The 16,675-nt window shown below is 48.4% G+C and overlaps 1 protein-coding gene across 1 annotated transcript in view; it reads right to left on the bottom strand.

The window, feature by feature from the left end:
- The window catches only part of olfml1 (olfactomedin-like 1), a 56,703-nt gene extending 41,450 nt beyond the window's left edge, over positions 1–15,253 (bottom strand). Inside the window, exon 1 of the mRNA XM_038807900.1 lies at positions 15,102–15,253. The gene's annotated coding sequence lies outside the window, so the exon portion shown is untranslated. The remainder of the gene's footprint in view (positions 1–15,101) is intronic.
- Positions 15,254–16,675: the final 1,422 nt, after the last annotated feature.

Genomic DNA, 16,675 nt, shown 5'->3' with positions numbered 1-16,675 from the left:
CTGAATAAATACAACTAAACTATTCACCTCAACTATTCCTTGGGCTACCTAATTCCAAAGCCTATTGTCTGAGACAAAAATAGACGACCACCAGGCGTCAAGACTATGGACTAAGTGCGGGCATAGAGGATGAGGTAGGTAGGTCAGGTGTTTTTCATGTGTCAGTGCAGACTCAATGGGCCACGGGCCTCTTCTGCGCTGTATTTTCTGTGATTCTGGCATACAGGGTGCGTGAACAGCCGATAAATCCTGGCCAAAGCGTTTTCCACCCCATGAAGTACTTTGTGAAGTCCAGACACCGTTACAATGTGGGAAATGCAGCAGCCAATATGAACTTATCTCACGGCTCATAAACAGCAATGTGATCATGACCAGATCATCCATTTTTTGATGTTGATTGAGGGATAAATATTGGCCGGGACACTGGGGACAACTAAAAACAAAATGCTGCAGATGTTTGAAATCTGAAATGAAAGCAAGATGCTGAAAATGCTCAGCAGAACTTTCAGCATCTGTGATGAAAGAAAAACAGAGTTAATGGGCATGTTTAGCGGGGTTTTTTCCAGCGCTTGCAGCGCCGAAACTGATCCCGTTATCAAACGGGACTTTATTTTTTTGGCCTCGGTGAGGAACTTCTCGCTGAGGCTGCACTTACCCTCAGTTTTAAATGCCGCACTGATCTCCGGACAAGATGACACTGCAACCTTTGGACCGCCCGACTTACCTGCAAGGAGGAGCTCGAGCCCACTCACCCAACCTGGTAAGGGCAGGGTACTCCCAGCCCAATCCTTGGCAGGGCCTTGCCAGCCTGGCAGTGCCAAGGTGCCAGCAGGAGTGTCAGGGTACCTCCCTGCCCAGAGCCCGACCACCTGGGGGCCTGGGACGCAGGTGCCGGGACGTCAGGTCCACGTTTGTGCAGACCAATGCTAAACGGCGCCATGGCGACGTCTCCCATGCACGGGCGTTCGATATTCGGCCAGACATATTTAAGTGATCCGAACTGCTCATTTATATATGCAAATCTGGCTCCCGCCCAGTGAAGATGTGATCCAGATCACAACATCTCACCAGATCCCATTAGATTAGTGACGCTCGGGATGTCAAGTGTTGCAAATCTCACGAGAGGCCTATCGCAAGATTTAACAGCTTCACCGTGTCCCGAGTCAAGTGCGACGAAGCCATTCAATCGGGCCCAATGTTTTGAGTCCAAGATGACTCTTCTTTGGAACTTTGACCACTAATCCAAAGCTCCACTGCATCCACTGCAGCAGTTGGTGGAATTTAAATTCAAACAAATCAGGAATATAAAGTTTATTTTGGTTATGAACCAGCATCAATTATCGTAAAAACCCACCCGGTTCACTTCTATCCTTTTCGGGAAGGAAATCTCCCATCCTGACCTGGTCTGATGTACATTGTGACTCCAGTAATGTGGTCGACTCTTAAATGCCCTCTGAATTCTAGGTTCTGCCACCTGGATCTGTTTTCTTTCTCCTCCATCTTCACCCTCAGCGACTTGCATAAGTCCGTCCAGGACCCCCATCTTCGCCTCCAAGGACACGGCGCCATGCGATGTCTCCCATGCACCGGCGTTCGATCCCAGCCTTTGAGAGAATCTGGCCAGGCATATTTAAATGATCCTAACTGCTCATCCGGTCGCTCTGGTCGGCCACTTCTCGTATCTTCACCCCTTGTGACTCTACTTGGTCCATAGACCCTTGCACAGGTGATTCCTCTCCCTCAATGGCCTTCGACCAGTACCCATGATCTTCCTTTGTTGTCGAAATTCATCTTTGATGAAGGCCACCAACTGTTCCACCTGGGCCTTTTCCACTGGCCTCAACCCTTCCCCCTCCGCCATTTTCACAATTGTTACTGCACCACAACACAGGTCCCCTCAAATTCCTTAGATAGATCGTTGGACTGTTTTTTGCTGGGTCTGGTAGCCAGTAGACATGCCAATCCTGGGGAGAACCTCTCCCTCTACACCTTCTGCACCACTTTCCTGGTGGAGCTGCCCCATTAATGGGTATAACGGGCCCAAACCAACACCTTCGAGCCAGAGCTGCCCTGTGTGTAACCAGTCACTCCATGGTCGCCACAGGAAGTCGGCTCCAGATTTTTAAGGACAATGCCACCAAGGGACTTTCTGAAATTTTCTCGAGGGTAAATGGGAGTGGGGCAGCAGTTAAAAACTTCAAGCTGGCTCCTTCACACAGTGCATCCTCCACCTGTAACCATTCCACTTCTTCCTCGTTCCATCATTGCTGAATTTTCTCTATATTAGTCGCCCAATAGTTGAAGTGTTGGCTAGTGTGGACTTGAGAGATGAACAGACACTTCCGACACTGATGAGGGTTCAACTCAATTTTATTAACTAACTTCTAACTAACTAACACACAATGACTGTGGGTCTAAATGATGCTAACTTAAACTAGAGACCTAAGCCTTGTCCGAACCAGTTGATTCTCTCAGCACGTGGTGTGAGTCTGTGCTGGGCTGGATGAGTTCTTGTTACACTCAGAGGCAGCACCCAGAATGAACGGGAACCGTGGTGCCATCTGCCTTTATAGTGTGTGTATTCTAACTGGTGATTGGCTGCGGTGTTTGTACATGTTGATTGGTCCCTGTGTGTGTCGATCAGTGTGTATCTGCACCATGATATACTGGTGTATATTATGACAATAGTAATACAAAAGATTGGGCAGTGCCAATCTTCCCATCCATTGATTCCTTTGTAAAAACAATCTTCGTGGAATTTTCATAGAATCGTAGAATCTAAGGTGCAAAAGGAGGCCCTTCGGCCCATTGAGTCTGCACCGGCCCTTGGAACGATTACACTACTTAATCCCACGCTTCCACCATATCCCCATAACCCAGTAACCCCACCTAACCTTATGGACATTAAGAACAATTTAGCATGGCCAATCCACCTAACCTGCACATCTTTGGACTGCGGAAAGAAACCGGAGCAGCTGGAAGAAACTCACACAGACATGGGGAGACCAGACAAACTCCACACAGACAGTCACCCGAAGCCGGAATTGAACCCATGTCACTGAAGCTGTGAGGCAGCAGTGCTAACCACTGTGCCACCGTGCCCCAATTGTTTCTATAAAAATAAAAAACAAATTTATTAGCTTATATAAAATCTGAAATTATTAACATCCACTTTATAGAAAATTGTCTTCGGTAGAATTATCAGGAGGGATGGAAACATGAATAAAAATGTTGGTAAGATGTTCATTTTGATTGTTTGCACATGCCCAGCTCATGAAAGTGGAATGGTATTCCACCTTTTTAAAACTTCTTTTACCCCCTACACCAGGCCTGTCAGATTTCATTTATATATTGTGGCCCAGGCATGAGCCACATAAATACCTTAGTGCCTAAATGTATTTTGTGGTTCTTTTGAATGGAAGGGAATATCCCCAGGATATTTATTGGAAATATTTCACTTTCTGTTACATTAAATTTGTAGCCCGAGAAGTTTCCAAATTTTTTCAATATATTCATCATCTTCTCCATACATTTCAATAGATTAGATATAAAATAACAAATCATTCGAATATTCCAAAATTTTATGTTCTTTATTCCCTCCAACAATACCTGACCATTCCTGAGAAGCTCGGAGAACAATAGCCAGAGGTTCTATTGCTAATGCTTAGAAGGTAGGGTTGCGAACTTCGAAGAATTGAGGGAGGGAAAACAAAATGCAGAAGGAGAAGTTTAAATATCTTCAATTACAAAATTTGGTGAGAGAGTTGACCTCTTTCCCTCGATTACCAGATAATAACATCCTCAATAAATTGCTAGATGTGTTAGGAGATGGGAAAATTACTAAGATTCATGGATGGCTGATGGACACAAAGAAAACACTGATTGAAGAAATAAAGCAAAAGTGGGAGGAAGAGTTATGTATGGAATTGGAATGGGTACTGTGCAGTGAAATTACACACAGGATCAATACTACATATTCATATGCTAGAATGAGGTTAAAACAATTCAAGATAGTACATAGGGCCCATATGACACAGGAAAGAATGAGCAGATTCTTCACAGAGGCAGAAGCTAAATGTGAGAGGTGTAAAAGAGGACCAGCTAACCACGTCCACATGTTCTGGTCACATCCACAATTAGTGGGGTTATGGATCTCAGTATTTAAAAAATGATCAAAAACTGTGAAGGTGGAAATATTACCGAGACCTCCTGGGACAATTTTTGGAGTGAAGTACCAGAACTAATGGAAGGAAAGGGGCCGATGTGGTGGACTTTGCCACACTGATCGCCTGGAGGTGAATTTTAGTCGAATGGAAGTCAGAAGATCCACCACAAATATTGACATTGTTGGGGGATCTTGCGGAATTCTTTAAACTTGAGCAAATCAAGTCTGCCCTTTGTGCTCAGATGGGGAATTCTGGACGTGATGGAAGCTATTCATCCCTATTTAGAACAAAAGAACAAAGAACAAAGACAATTACAGCACAGGAACAGGCCCTTTGGCCCTCCCAGCCTGCGTCAATCCCGATCCTTCATCTAAACCTGTCGCCTATTTTCCAAGGATCTACTTCCCTCTGTTCCCCGCCCGTTCATATATCTGTCTAGATGCATCTTAAATGATTCTATCGTGCCCGCCTCCACCACCTCCGCTGGCAAAGCGTTCCAGGCACCCACCACCCTCTGAATAAAAACTTCCCATGCACACCTCCCTTAAACTTTCCCCCTCTCACCTTGAAATCGTGACCCCTTGTAATTGACACCCCCACTCTTGGAAAAAGCTTGTTGCTATCCACCCTGTCCATACCTCTCATAATTTTGTAGACCTCAATCAGATCCCCCCTCAACCTCCGTCTTTCCAACGAAAACAATCCTAATCTACTCAACCTTTCTTCATAGCTAGCAACCTCCATACCAGGCAACGTCCTGGTGAACCTCCTCTGCACCCTCCCTAAAGCATCCACATCCTTCTGGTAATGTGGTGACCAGAACTGCACGCAGTATTCCAAATGTGGCCTAACCAAAGTCCTAGACAACTGTATAGGACTATTTACAGATCTGTTTGTTGCCAGCGGGTAAAGGGAATGAGGTAGGGAAGATGGGATTAGGTGGAGAGGAAAACTGAGAAAGGTTTACTGGAAATAAAAGGAAAAAGCCTCAAATTAGGAGAATTGTATTTTGTTATTTGGTAATTGATTGATTGTTTGTATGTTGTATTTGAACAAAAATATTTTAAAAAAGATGTTTCTTCTAAATTCCCAATTGCACTTCTTGGTAACTATCTTATACCAAAGGCTGAGCTTCCCACCTTCCAACAAAAACAAAAATAATTCTCTCTTACAGCCACTCTATCAAATCTTTTATGAATTTAAAAAACCTCTATTAGTTCACCTCTCGGGTTTCTGTTTTTGAGACATAATAGGCCCAACCTGTTCATCCTCTCCTGGAAGGCATGCACGTAAAATAGGAGCAGGAGTAGGCCGGTCGGCCCTTCGGACCTGCTTCGCCATTCATTATGATCATGGCTGGTCATCCAGCTCAGTAACTTATCCCCGTTTTCCCTCATATTCTTTGATCCCTTTAGCCCCAAGAGATATATCTAACTTCTTCTTAAAAACGTACAGGCTGGGATTCTCCATCGGCCATCTCTGAAATCGGGAAAGGCGATTGGGCGGAGCATCAATCTTGACACTGAAATCGTGGCGGGTGCCGGGTTCACGCAAAATCGCAATTTTCCCATGCCTCGACAGCAGCGTCAATGTGTTCTACTCTTTGTTACTCCGCACGTACAGTAAATGCAGTTGGCATATAATTAGCGGGCCTCAGCCGGTATTCTCTCGGGCCTCCGCAAATCTCCGCCTCCACTGGGGGAAACTGCCGACAGCTAGGATCACTTGTACTTTTAAAAATCAGGAACCAGGCGTTGTGGCTGCTGAGGGAGACAGAGAGGGTAGGACTCGCAGAAGCGCGACCGTGGGCCGCAGGTCCTGACACTGGCCAGGCTGTCTGGGCGGGGGGAGGGGAGGTGACCAGGGGATGGACCGTGGGGCCGGGACGACCCCCCACTGGACCAGGGTATCAAGTCATGGACCGCCATTTCCATAGCCAGCAAGGCAGCCATCTTGCTGTGCATCTCAGTATGGATGCTGGCATGTAGTGCAGGGTGGGGTTCAGTCATCCTCTGGGTAGGGGTGGGGTAAGGTTATGGGTGTGTGGGATGGGGGTTGGTACTATGGGCAGAATGCTGCTGACTCACCCTGGCCACCCTGAGGAAGTAGTGCAGTTTAGGTTGTTCCTCGCGATGTTGCCATCGGCACTCATGACCTCTGCCACCTGCATCCAGAAACGTCGATCGGTGGTGGCTGGCAACCTCCTTCCCACCCCAGGCTACAGGGTCACCCATCTCTCCTCCATGACGTCCAGCAGGGTTCCGTGTACGGCATTCATGAAACGGGGTGCTCTTCTTGCTGCCATCTTGTTGGCTGGGATGAGTGTGTGTGGGGAGTAGTGTATATATGCAGCTGCAGCTTGTCAGCTTCCTGAGTGTCAATCCCAAATCCGGCGAATCCCGCACCATTGCTCCTTGAAATTGATCGTGTTCCATGGGGCGCCAGTGCTATCCCCCTACTGGTTGGTGAATTGGTCCAGTTGCGATGCCAATTTTGCCATTGTAGAAGTCCACTAAACCTGCCCTGGAGTCAACACTGAATCTGGCCCAAAATGTTTGGCTTCAACTGTTTTCTGAGGTAGAGAATTCCACAGGCTCACCACTCTCTGGGTGAAGAAATTACTCCTCATCTCAGTCCTAAATGATTTACCCCATACCCTTAGACTGTGACCGCCTGGTTCTGGACTCCCTCTGCCATCGGAACATTCTTCGCGCATTTACCCTGTCTAGTCCTGTTAGAATTTTTGAGTACTCATTATTCTGAGCTCCAGCGAATATAATCCAAACCAACTCAATTGCTCCTCATACGTCAGTCCCCCCATCTCAGGAATCAGTAAACCTTTGTTGCCCTCCCTCTACAGCAGGGGTGGGCAAACTACGGCCCGTGGGCCGCATGCAGCCCGCCAAAGGTCTTTATGCGGCCCACCAAGTCATTAAAAAAAAAAAAAAATTTTTTTAATTTTTCTTTTTTAATTTTTAAATTCTTTTTTTTAAGGTTAATGGGGGGGGGGGCTGTTGGGTTACTTACTGGTATAGGGTGGATACGTTGACTTGAGTAGGGTGATCATTGCTTGGCACAACGTCGAGGGCCGAAGGGCCTGTTCTGTGCTGTACTGTTCTATGTTCTATATGAGGTGCCCAGAATCATAACCGGGTGAAGTAATTATTTTACTTAATATACTATGCGACCCTTAAAAATTGTGAATTTCTGAATGTGGCCCTTGCACGGAAAAGTTTGCCCACCCCTGCTCTACAGCAAGAGAATCATTCCTCAGGAAAGGAGACCAAAACTGCACACAATATTCCAGGTGTGGTTTCATCAAGGCCCAGTATAATTGCAGCAAGACACCCCTGCTCCTGTACTCAAATCCTCTCTCTAATGTATCATTTGCCTTCTTTACTGCCTTCTGCACCTGCATTCTTATTTTCAGTGACTGGTATACAAGGACACGCAGGTCTCAATGCACATTGCCCTCTGTCAATCTTTGGTGTCACAAACATGCTGATGTTATCTGCGATGGTATCCCACCTTGGAACACCGGTTTGTAGAATGCAGAGTTTTGTTTTTGGAGTGGTGTGAGGAATCAAGTAAATCCCTAATAAGAATAAATGACCCAGTCATCGTGTGACAATTATTTCTTGAATGAAAGAAAAGGCAAGCACACATGGACAGGACTATAATAAGCTAAGCCAATTAAGTATATGAGTTACTAAACACACAGTTTATGTAGAATTGTGGTATAGAACTGTGGAACCCTTGTTTCAAAATATATCTGCATCTCTAACAAATTTCCCTTCAACCTCTTTTGCTCCCAAGAGAAATGGGGAAAAAGTGCAGGGCCCGGGGAGTGGGCTTCTGGTCGAAGTGAACCCGGGAGTCAGAGTGTGAAGACCTGTATACAGACCCTGTGCCTGTTTGTAACTTACCTTTGTTATTTGTTTTCGGCGCAATAGGAAGGGTCATATGCCACCAGAATGCGTCAATTCAAACAAAAAAGCAGCAAACCATAGCTCCAGTGAACAAAGCGGAGAGTAATTCAAACGAAGAACCAGAAACATACAGGTTAAACACGGTGAGAGTGAGAAAAACAGGTCCAATTGAGGTAGTCCTCACAGTAAATGGAAGCCAACTAAAGATGGAAGTCGACAGAGGGGCATCGGCCCCAGTTATGTGAGAACAAACATTCAACTATCTTTGAGGAGGTGTTCAGTCTTTGAACTTGAGTGACACAATAGGCAAGTTGGCGACTTGTACGGGGGAGACATTAAAAACTTTGGGAAGAACCTTGCCTCCAGTGACAGATCAGCAACAATATACCCAGTTACCTATGATCATTGTCGCGAAGCCTTATCCAAGTCTTATGGAGCTGGATTGGTTTCACCCAATCAAGTTGAATTGGTTAGAAATTTTCAAAATCTCGGACAGTGGACAGGATTTTCCGACCCGCCAGCCCTGTTTTCTGGCATCAGTGGCATCCTCTGTTCCGGCAGCCGGCCAATGGCATTTCCCCATGCCGCTGGGAAACCTGCGGGTATGGGGGTGCTGCTGGTAAAGCAGAGGATCCCGCTCACGGAGAATCCCGCAAAGTGTCTTTCACAACATGTTATGCAAATACAATGATGTGTTCCAGGACGAGTTGGGCAGAATAAAGGGAGCAAAGGTCAAGATTTATGTCAACCCAGACTCAACACCAAAGTGTTTCAGAGTGAGACTGGGCCCTTGCACAAAAATGTAGAAGCCGGACTTAAACGCCAGGTAGAATTGGGAATTATCAGACACGTGCAGTTTTCTGAATGTGTTTTTGTTTGTGCTCTCTTTATTCAATGGTGTTGTACTCGCCATTCTGTGGGACATGGCTGAACTTTAAGGCTCAGCTGGCTCTTTCCTTCTATGCATTGTAAGGGGGCTGGTCTGAGATCACTCTTCGTGGGCATAATTAAAATGTAAGTGAACTGAAAGCCCTGTGAGAACTCTGCCAGCCAACACCTGGAGATGGACAGATCTTTGGACAGTACTGATAGCGCCTTTAAGGCCACTCATTTTCTTACCCTAATTAACTGTTCCCACCACCATCCCCATGACACTCAGCCCCTCAACTTCACTCCTGCTCATCCCCGTCCCACCTCTGTCCTCACCTGAATTCCGCTTCCGCTCTGCCATGACCCCAACTCACTCCACGCCTCACCACTGTCTCATTCTTGCTGACCCCAAGTCTCCATGCAAGCTGCCATTCTCCTGCTCCCATCCCTTCTGCAATAGAGTTAAGAAAGGAGAACTACTGACCGATGAGCTTTCACACAGCTCCATAAAGCTGCCTGCTGTATGACACCTTTAAAAGACAGAGATCCTCGTGCATGGCTAAAGGCTATATGAAAACTGTTTACGTACAAACATACAAATTAGGAGCAAGAGTGGACCATTTGGTCCTTCGAGCCTGCTGTGCCATTCAATAAGATCATGGCTGATCTGATTTGAACCTCAAACCTACATTCCCACCTCCCTCCGATAACCTTTCACTCCCCTTGCTTATCAAGAACCTAAGGGCGCAATTCTCCAAAAGAATTTATCAGTTAATTTGTGGCGAGTTTTTCAGGGAGTTTCTCGCTGGCTGTGCTGGCGAATTCCCCACCGATTTTCAATGATACTTAGTCACTTTTGTGGGCATGCTGTGGGTTCCCTGGCATTCCCTCCTCTTTAGGCCCCACCACGCCCCCTTACAGCACTCCCATCCCTTCTAGGACCCACACCCATCACCCCCTCCCCACCTCCCGGAGGCCCCTACTTACCTGCTCTGCATTCTCCACCCTTCAACGCCCTGCTCCACCCTCATTTCATGGGCATTGCTGCCTTGTCCCCTGACCCTTGGCAGTGCCACCCTGGCACTTGGGCACCCTTGCACTGGCAACCTGTCGCCCAGGCAGTGCTCCTGCTGGCTTGGCAATGCCGCCTAGGCACCTTGGAAGTGCCAGGGTGGCAGTGCCAAGGTGTCCGTGTTCCACTTGAGGTCCAGGGGGCCACCCTGCACCTACCCTCTCCGTCCAGGGGTCTCCGATAGCCTGGGAGGCCCTCTGGGTGCCTTTATGGCTGGCCCACGTTTGTGTGGACCAGCACCCAGCTGAAGTCTTCCTGGGAAGGCTGGAGAATTGAGTGAGGCCGGTGGATCCCGCATGAGTAGGTCATAAGTAGGTTTACGACTTACTTCTATGAGCATCGTTTGGTCCTGCCCATTTGGGGCAGGATCTGACTGTGACGTCTCGCTGGACTCCGTAAAATCTCGCAAGGCACAGAGCCTGTCAGGGGGCTCGCTGGAAGCCTCTCCTGGCATTCTGCGGCCACGATGTGCTCTCCCTTGAGCGCAATACAGCCTGAGAATTGCTCCCTAGGTAGCTCTGCCTTAAAAATATTCAAGAACTCTGTTCCCATTGCTCTTTGAGGAAGAGAGGAAGAGACTTATGACACTGAGAGAGAAAAAAAATTCAACTCATCCATCAGTGACCTAAATGGCTGGCTCCTTATTTCAAAATTGTGATCCCTAGTTCTAGATTCTCCCACAAGAGGAATCGTCCTTTCCACATTGATTCTGTAAAAACCTCTCAGGATCATATATGTTTTAATCAGCTATTTAAACTCCAGTGATACAAGCCTAGCCTGTCCAAGTTGCCTCATAAGACCACCCACCCATTCCATTCATGTTAATGAGCATTCATTGCACACAATAAACTCGCCACAGGCTGGCGTAAGACTCAACACGCTAAAAACAGTCCGCTGACTTTATCTCTTCATATTCACCCGATGCTGGGAAATTGACATGTCTCCTGCACTTAGGGCTCCATAAAATCCGCTCCTAAATGTAGAGATTTAGGGGGATATTTTCCTGCCCCGCCTGCAGTTGGGATCATCCTGTCCCATCGACTGTCAATGGCCAAATCCCCCGCAGTGGGTATGTGACGGGGTTGGAAAATCCTGGCCTCGGTTTTCTCCCGATGGACTGTGAATAAAATTAAATATTTGCTCGGTATATCAGATCATTAGGCCGATCTATAGCACAGAATAGGCCATTTGGCCCAAATGGTCTGTGCTGGTGCTTTGCTCCCCTTGAGCCTCCACACCTTCTATCTGATCTAATTCTATCAACATACTCCACTATTCCCTTCTCCCTCATGCATTTATCAAGCTTCGCCTTAAATGCATGCATACTGTTTACCACAACCACTCCTTGTGGCAGCGAGCTCCACTTTCAAATACGATTAAAGAATTGTTCCTTATGAAAATGCAAATCCTCAGGTTATTGGATGCGGCTGTTTAGAATCATAGAATCTACAGTGCAGAAGGAGGCCATTCGGCCCATCAAGTCTGCACTGGGCCTTGGAAAGAGCACCCTAATTAAGCCCACGCCTCCACCCTTTCCCCATAACCCAGTAACCCCACTTAATCTTTTTCGAACACAAAGGGCAATTTAGCATGGCCAATCCACCTAACCTGCACATCTTTGGACTGTGGGAGGAATCCGGAGCACCCAGAGGAAACCCATGCAGACACAGGGAGAACGTGCAGACTCCGCACAGACAGTGACCCAAGCCAGGAATCGAAGCTGGAACCCAGGAGCTGTGAAGCAACTGTGCTAACCACTGTGCTACCATGCTGCCCGTGGCATTTGCCTCAGACAGTAAGTGTACATTGTGTGCACTCTCTCTGTGCCGTCATGTGCTAACACCCCACCCTGCTGAATTGTGCCCTGTCTGCTGCTGCTGCCTTTTCGATTAGATCCCAAAATGTTAATTAGGGTAAACACTCTCAATTAACAACATGTGCGCTTTTATTTCACCATACCTTAAAAATTCCAAGCGGTGATAATGTGAAACAGAAGCCAATGTTGTTCAATTTGAATTGTGTAAGAGTTTGAAACAAGCTAATGAGCCATCACATTCTGAATCTGTCTGTGCTCACGGTCTACAATTATTCCGAACATTTAGGAACTTGAGGGCAAGAACTCAGCCATCCTGTACTTACTTTCTCCCAAAGGCTTTTACGGATATCCAAACAGCAGTGTGTAGAAGCAGAGCGGATTAACAGGAGTATGTACCAATGGGGGTTATTACGTATGGAGCCACAATTCTCATATCTCACAACCAAACACATCTATGCCATTGACATTCAACAAATTTTTTAAATTAAGAAACTAAGCCGAGACATAACGTTGGCTCCTTGTGGGACTGCGTGCTGATGTTGGTGTGTGCTCGATGTGAAAGTTGGGGCAAAATTCTCCGACCCCCCGCCCTCGCCGTGGCCGGAAGTCTCCGCCGCCCGGGAATTGGCGGGTGCGGGAATCGCGCCGCGCTGATCGGTGTGCCCTCCGCGCCGATCGGCGAGGCCCCTGCGCCGATTCTCCGGCCCGCAATAGGCCAAAGTCCCGCCGCTGAGAGGCCTCTCCCACCTCCGTGGTTTCAACCACCTCTGGTGGTGGCGGGATTGGCGGCGCGAGCGGGCCCCCGGGGTCCTAGGGGGGCGCGGGGCGATCGGAATCCGGGGGTGACCCCACGGTGGCCAGGCCCGCGATCGGGGCCTACCGATCGGCGGGCGGGCCAGTGCCGTGGGGGCATTCTTTTTCTTCTGCTGCCGCCACGGCCTCCACCATGGCGGAGGCGGAAGAGAACCCCCCTACCGCGCATGCGCCGGTGGTGACGTCAGCGGCAGCTGACGCACCGGCGCATGCGCGAACCGGCGAAGGCCTTTCGACCAGCCCCGAAGCCGGCGGGCGGACGTCAAAGGCCGTTGCCGCCGGTTTTGCCGCCAGTCGGCGTGGCGCCAACCACTCCGGCGCTGGCCTAGCCCCCAAAGGTGCGGAGAATTTCACACCTTTGGGGATGCCCGACGCCAGAGTGGTTGGTGCCACTCCGCTACGCCGGGACCCCCCGCCCTGCCGGGTAGGGGAGAATCCTCAGAAGCAAAGGAATCCTGGTTTGTTCAGTGTCTGATGGCGGAGGCAGATGGGGCTTATGAGACGGAGGGGTAACTGGCTATTAGTGAGGCCATGGGGGCTGATTTTTTTCCCCTTCTTAGCTCGTGAAGGCCCACTTGAGACGCCAATTTTAGGTCGCTGGCCAAACCACTGCACCAGTGGCAAAATGTGGTTTGCAAAATGGCCTGTAAGTAGGCCTTTAATTATTCAACTTGTCAAAATGGCCTGTAGTTGAACTCTTAATTAGTAACATTGTCTGTTTGTCTCCACAGTGCGGGTGGCCGATCTGCCTCACATCCCGCCTCCTTCCACTCCTGCCCCTCCCTTCGGGAAATCTCTCCAGCAGTGGGGCAACAATGAGTAGCCAACTTGGTGAAGGTACCCGCTATTGTGACATCACCCGCCTCTACTCCCAGGGGCCAGTAAAATGCAAGTCATTGAGTCAGAAGGTTGCGACCTCAAACTTTACTCCATGGATTATTCACTCCTCCACCGGCTTAAAGGTGCTGTGGGAATGTAACATCTAATAGCCCATGCCCTTAACACTGCTATAGTTATGCAGGGGAGCCATTGTGTGGCTTGTCTGCCACTGGGCCAATTAAGGCCTTCACTGGCTAATTAATGGCCAATTAAGTGTCTCCCCCTGCCACCATGGATGGCCCTCACTATTCATTAAATCTCTGGCTTTGGCTGTGCTGGCTGGTGTTGGGCAAAGGGAGATCGCCTTTGTGCTTTCTCTGGGCTTATCAAATTGTCACACCCCCAAACCCTCCTCCCTGGCTTCTCGAATCCGGTCCCCTCAATCTGTTAATTCACCCCTCAGTGAGCCTGATAACCTCTCCCTGGTGAGATCCCAGAACCCAGACTTACTTGGTCTCCTCTTCATTGGGCCTGCCTGTAGTCCCAGCAGTGGCCACTGCTCCCAGTGGAGCTGTAGGGCCTACACAGTTCTGACCAATCAATTGGACAGCATTTCTCTAAGGCATGCGTTTCAAGAGAGAGAGAGAGGGGTACAAATATTGCCTCCAACTCCTTAACCCAGTTACCAGCATCAAAAGGCTGCAGGACAGTTGTCAGGATCATGGATGGGATCCACCCTACTCCCTGACATTTAGCCAGAGTGTGGGGTGGGTGGAGGGACACAGCGATTATAGCCCCCACCCACTCACCATCCCATGAAGCTGCAGGATGTTTTGCTGCCTCATCCAGGTGACCACTTTTAGAACAATTGGCAACTCAGTGGGTAGCTCCCTCATCTTCAGCTAGAATCATAGAACTTACAGTACAGAAGGAGGCCATTTGGCCCATCGTGTCTACACCGGCCCTTGAAAGAGCAACTTACTTAAGCCCAAGCCTCCACCCTACCCCCGTGACCCAGTAACCCTTCTTAACCCTTTTGGACACCAAGGGGCAATTTAGCATGGTCAATCCACCTAACCTGCACATCTTTGGACGGAAACCGGAGCACCCGGAGTAAACCCACACAGACAAGGGGAGAACATACAAACTCCACACAGGCAGTCACCCATGGCTGGAACTGAACCCCGATCCCTGGAGCTGTGAGGCAGCAGTGCTAAGCACTGTGCCGCCGTGCCATAAGAATTGAGAAGAACACAGAACACTGAGGGAATGCTGTAATGTCAGAAGTGCCATCTTTCAGATGAGATATTACACTGAGGTCCTGCCTGCCCTTTCAGCTCAATGTAAAAGATGCCATAAATTTGGTAGATTGACTGTACAGCCAGCCCTCAATAGGCCGTACTAAACTTAGGTGTCAAAGCCATAAGCTCATGTCAGCTATGGTAGCTTTAGTGGTCAGGTCAATCCAGAAAATGTGAGTAAAAATTGCATCATGGCAGTTCATGAATCCAAATTTATTATTATTTTTCAAAAGCCTGGGGTCATAATTGACAATAAAGCTGTCAGATTGCCGATAAGACCTGTTTCTATTAGTGAGGAAAACATGCCATTCCTACCTGGTCTGGCCTTTGTGTTACTCCAGTCCAGTGACAGCTCTCAATGGACTAGCAAGCCTCTCCGTTGGATCAAACCATTACAACTGCAGCAGTTCAAGAAAAAGGCACAGCAGCACCATCTCAGGGACAGACAATAAATTGGTAGGGATGCCCGGAGCCTGAGAATGAGTTAAAAAGAAGTCAGCTAGGCTCTGGTGATTCTTTCTCTCTCTCTCTGCAGGGGAACGTGGCAATCTGTAAAACATCATTACAGAACAGTCAAGTCTGCCAAGTTTGAGGAAATGAGCCCAGTAGGATCAGAAAGATGATTCCAGAAATTGGACCTCCAGTGTCACAGCATTCCCTTCAGCAATTGGAACACATAAATTTGATAGGATATAGTTACAGAGAAAAGGCAGCACAGAAAAAACCATTTGGTCCCACTGGTCTGTTCTGGTGTCTATACTCCACATGAGTCTGCTCCCATTCCATCTACCCTGTCTCAGCCTTTCAAGCATATATGCAAACTGACCTACCACATCAGTTAAACAAATTATGAGTCGTGTATTTTAATGGGCCCTGCAAATTGAATTTGAATCATAATTAAGATCACCCGTCATTGCTGACTGCACATGTTTGTAAGTCATCTTGTCAATTTCTAGCTCTGTAACCTCCTTCAGACCCAGTGTGAGATCTCTGCACTCCCCCAATTCTGGCATCCTGCCCCATCCCACTTTCAATTGATTCACCATTGGTGGATCCTCGAACCCTATGGGTGTGATCCAATTGCCACGGTATGGCTGAAAAGCAGCTCGCCGCGGCACAGCGTGGCCGATAAGAGCCGGGAGACCCCGTTCCTGGGATCTACCCGGCTCACAATGCCTTGCGAGATCTAACGCGATCTCATGAGATGCTGCAATGTAAATCCTGCCCATTGTGAGCAGGATTACGTTTTGGTAAATCTGCATATTAAAATGAGACAGCTGAGGATCGGAGGCCCCAGCTACCTGTCCTTTGGGCAGGGTGATGCCCTGGAAGTGCCAGCCTGGTACTCTGTTAGTACCACCTGGATGCCAGCCTGGAACTGCCAAGGTGCCGAGGTGGCACTTCCAGCTGACATAGGCATTGCCAGGTTGACATTGCCAATTGCCAAGTTGGTATTTTTTCATGCGCGTGATTGGACCAGGGGTACCTTGCATTGGTGTTGGGGAGGTGTGGAGGGGGGGCCATCATTGCGGGGGGGGGGGGGCATGGGTTGCTTTGGAGACCTCGGAGATCAGGACTCCATTTAAAAATGGCATCCTGATCTCTCGCTACACTGGGACGTTTTGGCACCCAGAGCTCCTCAGTGTACAAAACAGGGCTATTTGCAGCCTCAGCCACGCATTCCCTGTTGAGGCCCCTTATACAATGCAAGTTGCGTTGTATAGCCATGTGTTTCTTGCCGCTCCGCATTGCCAGGAAACATGTGGTTAAATCTGCCCTATGTTTCTGACCAAGTTTTAAAATTCCCAGCCCTAATAAGAACACAAGGCATCGGCCCGTCGGGTTTACTCTGCCATTCATTGATTATCTGATTGTGGACCCCACTTTCC

The sequence above is a fragment of the Scyliorhinus canicula genome, chromosome 9 (genome assembly GCF_902713615.1).
Source record: "Scyliorhinus canicula chromosome 9, sScyCan1.1, whole genome shotgun sequence".
Taxonomy (NCBI): Eukaryota; Metazoa; Chordata; class Chondrichthyes; order Carcharhiniformes; family Scyliorhinidae; genus Scyliorhinus; species Scyliorhinus canicula.
The sequence above is the reverse complement of the archived record's forward strand: the minus strand, read 5'-3'. Positions and strand labels throughout refer to the sequence as shown.